Here is a 10,221-nt window from a genome sequence, read left to right as displayed (position 1 = left end):
TCAGATTCCCAGGACTCATCCTGAGATACTCTGAGTTAGGAACAGGAAGCTGTGTTTGCACAGTGCTCTGGAGTTGATCCCAGGGCAGAGGCCAGCACTGCACACAAAGAGCCTGCTCCAGAGAGTGGGAGATTCCACATGAGCTACTTACAGCATGGTTCTTTGACATTATAGAGTTAGGCAATTCCAATATCTACTGCAGATTCATATGTATGGACATATAAATCTCTACAAATTTGTATATCTTGAGACAAAAGTATACAGATATTCTGAAGTTGCTACACAGGCACTAGGTTTTTTATGAAAAAGCTAGTGAAATGTTGCAATAAATCTTGTATTCTTGGCATAGTGATAGATGCTGAAATATAATTACAGAAAATGTACATTTACTTTTTCAGGTACCCATGGAAAATCTATAAAAATGATCCCTTTTAAGACAGAAGAATGTTTTAAGGAGTAACAAAAATCTGCTTTACATAGAGCATTCTGTCCAAAAAAAGCAAAGGTAAAAATCAATTCCACAATAACCCAAAATTCCCTTTCTTGCAGACATTAAAATAATATCAATCCATGTTTTTGGTGTTGGAGACATGAACCTATTAATGATTAGAGTTTATAAGGCTAGGGTCTCCCCATTCTACATACAACTGCGATAATGCTAATCCTAAGGTCTTTATTGCATTTGGTCTGACCTCTTCACTCAAGCTACACCCACCCTCTTTACAAAGTGGCCTTACTATGGAGCATTCTGTCAGTCTGGGTGCCCCATAGAGTTGAACTCTGCCTCACTCCTCTTCCACTTTACTGATGTGGCTTCCTTCTCCAGAGCCAAAGTTACTCTGAAGTCCAAAGTAGTGAAAGATAGAAGAGGCAGGCAGGGGTAGCAAAAGGAACACCTGCCCATACAGATGATGATGGGGCCATACCTATAGAGAACTGAAAGAAAGAAAACTGCTATAAACATGGAAGGGTGTTTTGCCCAAAAATACATTTCACAGGCAAAGGTAAAATAAATGCTTTTGCAAATCCATGAAAATGGAAAAATTATCAGCAGAAAACAATGTTACAAGAAATATTAAAGGTATTCAAGCAGAAGAGACATGATACCAGACAGAAACATCTACCTCCACAAAGACATGAAATGCTTGACAAACAGTAAATATGTGGATGAATCTAGAATGAATAGATTTTTTTATTTTAGCAATCTCTTTAAAAGATAATAATTTTTAGAATAATTTTATTGAGAAACAAATAGCAATGAGACAGTTTCAAAACAGATTACTAGCACAGTTTTAATAATTAACACATTGCATATTGTTGTCTTAGTGATTATTCACTGTATAAGATGCAGACATGATATCCTGTCCACAAACTATTAGAACAAATCTCTATTCAAAGATCCAAGAGAGGGGCTGGGGAAATAGCTCAGTGGAATAAGCGTTTCCCTGGCAAGCGCAAAGACCTGAGTTCAATCCCCGGTTCCACCAAAAAAACAAAACAAACAAACAAAAAACCCCCAAAGATCCAAGAGAATGCAGCTGTGTATCTATCTTAACTATTTTGAACATACAGATACAAAATGGCCATTCCTTTCTATCCCCATTTTTTGTTTAGTTTTGTCAGAGAAGGGTACTCCATTGTCATTTAAATATTGAAGGGGCTGAATTCAGCAAAATATTCCAATATAGTCCAGTAGTCCATAATAGCAGTGGGTTTTCCATAAGGCTGGTGATGACAGAAGTTGTTGACTTGGCCAGGGGGCTGGCTCAGTGGAATAGATGCTTGCCTGGCATATGCAAGGGTCTGCGTTCAATCCCTGGTTCTGCCAAAGAAAGAAAGAAATAAAAAAAGAAGTTGTTGACTTGAGCCTTTTACAGCTCAACATATTAATATGGCTTTACTTTTTATACTTCATTTTTATACTTTTCTGCTGGATGGTTAAGACCAAGATAAAGCAAGACCTATATAACAAGTAATGTAACTTTTGTGTAAAAGATAATAATTTTTAAGAGTAAAATGAAAAAGCAGTATATTTGGGAGTTTTATAACATATGTAAGAGTGAGATGTATAACAACAATTGCACAAAGTCCAAGAGAGAAAAATTGGAAATTCAGTGTAGTATTCTTGTGTATAAAATGGTGTAGGTATAATAGTTAAGCAAGTGCTTTGTCCCTGCACCCAGGGCACTTGCACTGAACTATATTCCCAGCCTGCTGCCAGTTCAAACAGTAATCAGGTTCCTTGGACTCTGAGTGCCTGAGTGGCCAAACACAGTGAAATGGAACCTAGAGGAGCAGTTCGCTAGACCTTTCCTCAAGAAATCTCTTAGTTATGAATTACCCATTTCTTCCTCTAGTTCTGTCAGTTTTAGCCTTATGCATATTAGTACTATTATTAGTTAGGTATACTGCACATTTATCACTTTATTTCTTACTAATGAGTTGCATGGTTTATAAAATGTCCTTTTTGTCTTTATATCTTTAGATTTATCTTTAGATATAGTGAATTATTATTTTAAAGTGTTTTTCTGACTTGGTATAGCCATTCTAGTTCCATTTTGGTTGTTGCTTGAAAAATAGTATATATTTTTCATCTTTTTACTTTCAACCTATTTGTATCCTTATATCTATAGTATATCTCCAATAGAGATCATATAATTGAATTATGGTTTTATTGTTGTTGTTTTGAGACTTTATTGTTATTGTAGTTTTGGTGTTTTGAGAGAGCATCCCAATGTGTAGTCCAGGCTGGCCTTAAATTCATGGATCCTCCTGCCTCTCGAGTACTAGGATTACAGGTATGCACCACCACACCCAGCCACCGAGTCATGCTTTTTATCCAGTCTGATAATATCTGCCTTTTAATTTAATTATTTGCTTATGTTATTGACTGAGTTGCATCAGCATCTGTCACTTTGCTTTGCTGTTCACTTTGCTTTGCTTGTGTCCCTTTGGCTCCAGTTTCTCTTTTACTGTCCTATTTTGCATAAAGTGAATTTGTCCAGTATAATATTTTAATTCCTTTACTAATTTGTTACATTTTTGTGAACTTTATTAATTGCTGGCCCAGGGTTTAAAGTATGAACCAACCTCTTGTATCATTTATTGTCAAATGTATTTGCTAGAATCCCAACAATGGAATTGCTTTTAAAGTCTATGAGAAGCAAAAAGAGAGAAATGTCCAACTTTCACCCTGACCTCACACCATGGTTCTGGTTCACTCAGTTGGAACCGTGCCCATCTGCTAGCAACCACTCAGTAATGGCTGATTCCTTTATTTTTGTTGACAGTACACTGGTGCAAAAATTTCTGTGTGGTGCAATTCAATTAAATTAAAGTTAGGCTTTGAAGTTTGCTTTCACCCTATAAGGCCCTTCTTAGACTTTTCCCCTGCCTTTCCCTGGTAAAACTTTTTTATTTTTTGCTTTAAACAATTTATTTAACTGAAATGGACTTACATTTCTTTCTGAAGCCACTTTCATTTATTTTGATACATCTTTTCCCCATGATGATTTACAGGGTCTTCAAATCAACATAAATATTTTATAAATATTTGAATATTTGGATATACACCTGCACAATACCTCAGCAATGTCCTTCAGCAAGAAAAACACTGAAGAGTAAAGACTAGACACAATTACTAGGTACAGTGAAAATCTGCTGCAAATATTTCTGAGGTAAGAAGGCACCATGTACCTGTTCAACTAAGAAAGCCACCCTTACAACACAGGATGATTTTATTTTTACATAGGACCTAGAACACTTAAGCTGCCGATTAGGTACTGAATGGCAGAGCAACATCACCAGTTTATGTCATGAATTCATAGGGATTAGGTTCCAACAACTCAGGTTCCCTTCCATTGGTCCTCACAAAGTGTGCTTCTCTGGAAGGGGCAGGCTGGTACTTCAGTTGAACCCAGGTACCTTTCTCTTTGGCTTCCTTCTTTTTCTGATCATTTTCTTTGACACATTTCAGGAAGCTAGCACGACTTTCTGAGTGTTTAATATGCTCAATATGCACATTAATCCTCTTGGCAAGTTTCTTCCCTTAACTTACTTGTTTACAACAATGCCAGCAGCATGCTGGGTAAGGTTGTAGACTCTTCCTGGAAAACATATACCGGGGTCCCCTCCTCTTGCCCTTTGTGTTAGTCATTTTGGCAAATTACTGGAAGATGGCAGTTCCAGCTGAAAGGCTCCCTGGTAAAACTTTTAGCTGATATCATTTCTCTTCCTTTTCAATGTTTAGCTCATAAATTTTCCTTGGTTTTGACAATGCTGTTAGATACAAGCGAAAGCCTTGCTTAAATGAGATGAAAGAAAACAACCATTCCAAATAGGAGGAAAAGTGAGAAAGTAGAGGTATGTGAAAGTAAAGAATAGACAGATTTAGCCACTTAACTGAGGAGTAGCAATGTCCTTGGATAGGTAGACTGAAGCTAAATTTTGGAGGTACCAAATCTTAAGCTAACAATTTCATCTTTGGGTAGAAGGGAATCATCGAAAGATTTGAACATGTGAATAACATAAGAAATCTGTATTATAAGGACATTAACCTCTACCTAAGGCTGTGCTAGTTTTGACATAGTTGGCTTTTTGTTTTTAATAATTTATTTTATCCAGGCATAGTAGTGCATGCCTATAATCCCAGCACTCAGGAGGTTGAGGCAGGGGATTTCCATGAGTTTGAGGACAGTTTGGCCTACATAGTGCATTCAAGTTCTGCCTGAATTACTCAGTGATACCTTGTATTAAAAAAATGTTTTATAGGTGTTGTTCACCTACAGCCTCATTCAGTCATGGGCTTTGGACTTCTAGAGTTTGAGATTAATTCATGATCCAGTGCTGGGATTATGGGTGTGAGTGCTGCTGGGATTATGGGTGTAAGTGCTGCTGGGATTATGGATGTGAGTCCTGCACCCAACCAGGGGCGGATAGACTGAATGCAACCTAAGGGACACAGACTTCCTTTCTGTTGCCATTGTTGTTGCCACTCCTCCTATTTGCTCTTGCTCTTTGCTGTTTCCCACTGCCATGAACTGCTGCCCTCTGCCACATGTTGCCGTGTGTTGGAGCAGCCGATCATGGACTGAAACCTCTACAAACTGTAAGCTAAATAAACCTTTCCTTCCTTAATTTTGGGAGTCAGGTATTTTGTTCCAGCAATGAGGAAAAAGTAACTGAGACAATAAGTATTTTCTCAAAAATATCTTGAGAAATTGGAAAGGATTAGAATGTATTAAATTAATTCATTTTGGACATCTCAACATTTTAAAACCCACAATTCTTTTTTACTTCAATGCTCTCATGACTTACAATTTAAAAAGTTAAAGCCTACTGCAAACTTACTGCATGCTACTAATATTTTTTACATTTTAAGCTACATATTAATTATGTATTCAACTAATTTCCATATCCTTTCTAGGGGTTTTAAAACTAAGAAAATTAAAAAGCACCAGAATAATAATAATAAGAATAATTTATTTGCCATCTTACTTGGTATCCCTCTCTTTAACTGGACTATGAGATTATGAGAGAGTTGCTAAATTGCTATCCCTAATAAAAATTAGATTGAAGCTGGTAAAAAAAAAATTATAGGGTACCTCTGGTTTGGGGTGAGTTCCTACATTATCCTCAACAAACCAAATCAAAAAAAGAATGTAAAAATGGGAGTGGTGGTTAGGGAGATAGCTCAGCAGCATAAGTTCCTGCCTGGCAAGCACATGGTCCCAAGTTCAATCCCCAGAACTGAAAAAAAAAAAAAATTCAAAATGAAATTTACATGTTGAAGTTCCACAAAACCACACCAAAATGAAATTGTTTACTTGACCTTCTATGAAATCAAGACAGAAACAAACAGCAGACAAATTCCCAAGCAGGCCAGTTTTAGCTGGCATGATCAGGAAATCTTCTCTGCTTTAACCTTTATAAGAAAAGTAACTTTGAAATGACCAATCGGATTTCCTTTCCATAGCTGCTTTCCTCATCCTTTTCCCTCTCTGCAGCCAAGTCATCTGCGTGGCCTAGTAAAACTCACTCTGTTGTACAGAATGAGGTACTGCCTGATTGTAGAACCACAAAAACCCAATTATATCTTTACATTAAATTTATTATAGTTTTGTGGAATTTTTTAACAAAATAAACTTGCTGCTACCTATCTGTGCAAAAATATATTTTATTTTATTTCTTTTTAGTGGAACCAGGGATTGAACTCAGGCCCTTGCACTGCCAGGGAAGCACTTATTCCACTGAGCCATTTCCCTGGCCCCTCAAAAATATATTTTATTTTCTGGATGTTCCCTTTTAAACACTAACCCTTTTTTAAAAATCACACATGCACAATGAAATAAGCTACTGTAAATGAGAATGAAATAATAAACTACAGAATAAAAGTTGCCATGTAAAGCATATGCTTGATGCCACTGGTGGGAGAGTACATGTGGGTCAGCCCACCTGCCCTTCCCCCTTTGCCTCTTATATCTTTGGTCTGACCAGTTACTTATTATTAATGTTATTATTTAACCCTCCAGGTCAGCATCCTGTGCGAGTGAACCTTTAGTCTTCTACTTGGAGGAAGGAAGGTACTCTGGATTTTGTGATTATTATGCAGGACTTCAGAAAACGTACTTGTTTATGTTCACATTCACTATTTTCCATAAACATCAACTTGGTCTGCTCCCGAGCCTTTCTGGGACTTACCTCAGGGTTTTCTCCTCTATTGGCTGTCATTTCTACTTTCTTGGGTTCATTAAGTCATTTATCACTCATCTGAATCTCCTAGTTTCCTAGACTTCGTTCTTCTTTTCTTTATAGTTAGATTGTCTCGTGTATTTTGTTACAGTAATACAAAACCAAGCAGTCACCCTAAAACCTAGCATAGAAATTCAAACTCCAAACCATTAGTCAAATGAGAAAATAGCCTCCTTAAAGGTAGTGGTCCTAATTCTAAAGTCTTATACTTTTAGCAAAGGATGTGGTGTTTGATGGAGAGCATGCTCTACAACATAAATACAGAGACCAGAATTGTTCATAAAATGATTAAATATTAAAGGTAGAATGATAATGCAAGCTAAACATGAGACAGAACCTGAAGTCCTGATAGGAAATCCTGGTTGGAAAGCTTTACAACCTGTGTTTACACTAACTGAATCCTGTGGGGCACACCAGAAAGAGTGACCCTTTTCTCTTTGTGTGAAGAGACATTTTAAATGTCAGGGAGCTAACAGACAGGATTATGGTAGCTTTCAAACAAATCACTTCAAGGCCTTCAGTCTTAAGGTCATGTTTATACAGCAATGGCTGCACTGCACTGGCCTAGAAAATGTGGGCTTTTTGCGTACTGTAGCTTTATATTCATTTGGGAGCCTTAATTCTATTCTGCAAGGCAGTAAGAGAATTTCCAACAAATTTAATCAAGTGACATTTGGGTCTGAAATTAAAATCAGTTGTAGGCATAAGTTTGGGTTTAATATGAGATATTAAATAGAAAGCTCAAATTCAGAAAGAATTCCCTAGACTGATGAATACCCATTTTTTCTTTCCTTTTTAATGTCTCATTGAAAGCTTTCTTTTTTAATCCCTTTACTGGGCTGGGGAGATAGCTCAGCAGCCTAAGTGCCTGCCTGGCAAGCACAACATCCTGAGTACAATCCCCAGTAATGCAAACAAACAAAAAAAAAATCCCTCTATTTTCTATTTTGAAACTTTTAGGAGCACATGATAATTGTGCACATTTTATGTGTATTCATGTTGTGATAATATCAGGATAATTGGCATATCAATATCATTGACACTTATTGCTTCTTATTGAGAGCATCCATTTTTCTTTTAAATACATAGGTATTTGGCATAGATTTAGCTATACAACTGAAAAAAAAATACGAGTAGCTGAAAGAACTATTTATCTGACAGTTAGCTGAACTTCTTGTCATGTAGAAATCCAGAAAGTAATGAGTCATTGCCAACAGTTAAAGATTCTGAGTCATAAATGTTTAAAAAATTAATATACATAAAACCTACAAATTGTTTCATTTTTAAAGAAAAGTGAACAGTGTGCTTACTTGAAAACCACACAAACACTGGGGTTGGAGAGATAGCTCAGTGGTCTAAGTATCTGCCTGGCAAGCCCAAGGACCCAGGTTTGATCCTTCCTGCCGCCTACTGTGCTAACTCCAGAATCCTGGGCGTTCCAAGTAGTCCCCAAAACCATGTGTGGCGGTACATGCCTGTAATCCCAGCACTGAGGTGGCAGAGACAGGAGGATCACTACAAATTGGAGCTGCATAGCAAGACCTGTATAAGTAAAAGTAAAAAATCACACACATAATATAAAGGATCAAGATGCAACATGTACATGTATCACAAATATATGCCAATAAAAATTGCAGAAAATTAATAATGAAAATAACTTCAGTACTGTTTTTCTACAAATGTCCTATATACATTGGTAATACAATTTACATTCCCACAGCATGACAATTTTTATGCATTATGCATATATGAAAAAATAAGAAATTTCTAAATATGATTCCACTTTCTAGAAAACTTAGGAATTCAGCCAGAGCTGGAGAACTTAGGGGTAGAGTGCCGAGGCATGTGGGGAGATATCTAATCTGGCTTGTGTCCTGCTCAAAGGACTGTCCTTGTCTGAAGGAGAGAATCAGACTGTGTTCCCACTTTCTCAGCCATGGTTCCTCAGTCTGGACCTTCAGAGATGGTGGTCTTCTAGTCCCTGAGGAATGATGACTGAAGGACAACCTCAGGTTCACTTTTCATGGACCCTGGCAGTGAGAGAGCCAAGATTGTCTGGTGCTCTGACTCTAAGGAGTCATTTTCAGTGTCACTGTTGGTCATTAACAAAGGCAGACAAAAAGGGTGCAGGAGAACATCTGCCCTTCTTGCTGCCTGGTGCTGAGGTACACAAGACACCAACCAGACTGAGGATTCCTGGGTGCTGTGTTCTCCCCTTCTGGGTACTCAAGCTGGCAGTGCTGAGCTCTGAGCCCAGCCCCGCTGGAATGGACATGTTTGCAAAAGTTTCTGCCTGCATTGAGGAGTCAAGCCCAGCACTTGGTGAGTTTGGAGAAGGGGCTGTTAGACTGTTAGTTGATATTCTTCTCCAAAGGCTGACCTGAGATGAAGGCATCTCTTAGGTGAGCATCCTGTACTGCTGATGACACTCTGAGGCCAAAGTGCACATGATACTGATTTGTACAAGTAGCACAGGTATTGCTTGTCCCAGCAATGATGTAGGGCACACCTGGGTACTGGAGAAACACTTTTGTCAAGAAGAATTTGCCTTCATCTCTCCAGATGGTAAGAAGTTCCATCTGGCCCAAAAGCACATGACTGAGACCCTCAGATATGCCCTCTTTGAGTTGGCCTTACCTCTCCCTTCCCCTCCCTCCCTTCCCTCCTCCTTTCCTTTCTTTACTGGGAATGGAATTCAGGACCTTTTCACTGTGCTACATCATGATCCCTTTTTATGTTTTTTACATTTTGAGACAGAGTCTAAGTTCTGAGCTTGAACTTGTGATCCTCCTGCCTTAGCTTCTCAGACAGAACAGTGTTCCTCTCCACCATCTTCACAGTCCATGGGTGTCTCCCCAAACTCTACCCACAGGACACCATCCATAGTGGTTAAAACCACCCTTTTTTAAAAAAAAATACCTGCTAATGGGCTGGGATCTTCTTGAGGGAGCACAATGGATCTGTACTTTCCCTCTAACTTTTCATCCCCTCAGAAGAGTATAAACATTTATTTCCAAACTGCAGTTCATCTCATTTCTCTGAGCAACACACTCCCCTTTTAAATGTATGCTATATTTTCTATCTTTGCCTGCAAAGCCATACTTGTGTGTCTTTCTGGTGTGTCCTAAAAGTCCCTTTCCAGTGCTACAGTGCTACAGCAGTGTTACAGCAGGGTGCATTAAATTCAGAAAATGTTCAGGCCCAGCCCAGTGACGTTTTCTCTTGGAGACGAAGAAGGGATATGACCAGAGACACTGAGGGGACAATTATGCTAAGTCAAGATAAAAGGTTTTCATTATTTTTTTCTTCTTCCCCACTTTTCTCTACACCTTGCTTTCTAAAGCACAGTTTATCTTTTTTCCTCTTCCTTTCTTCTTTGTTCACAAACCTCTGCAGCCTTAGGGTCTTTTTACTTTCCTTTTCAGCCATTAGAGACTCCTAAGCCCTTAAGCAATGAGTGCTTGCACATAG

The sequence above is a fragment of the Octodon degus genome, unplaced genomic scaffold (assembly GCF_000260255.1).
Source record: "Octodon degus isolate 3935 unplaced genomic scaffold, OctDeg1.0 scaffold00051, whole genome shotgun sequence".
In the NCBI taxonomy this organism is placed as follows: Eukaryota; Metazoa; Chordata; class Mammalia; order Rodentia; family Octodontidae; genus Octodon; species Octodon degus.
The sequence above is the reverse complement of the archived record's forward strand: the minus strand, read 5'-3'. Positions refer to the sequence as shown.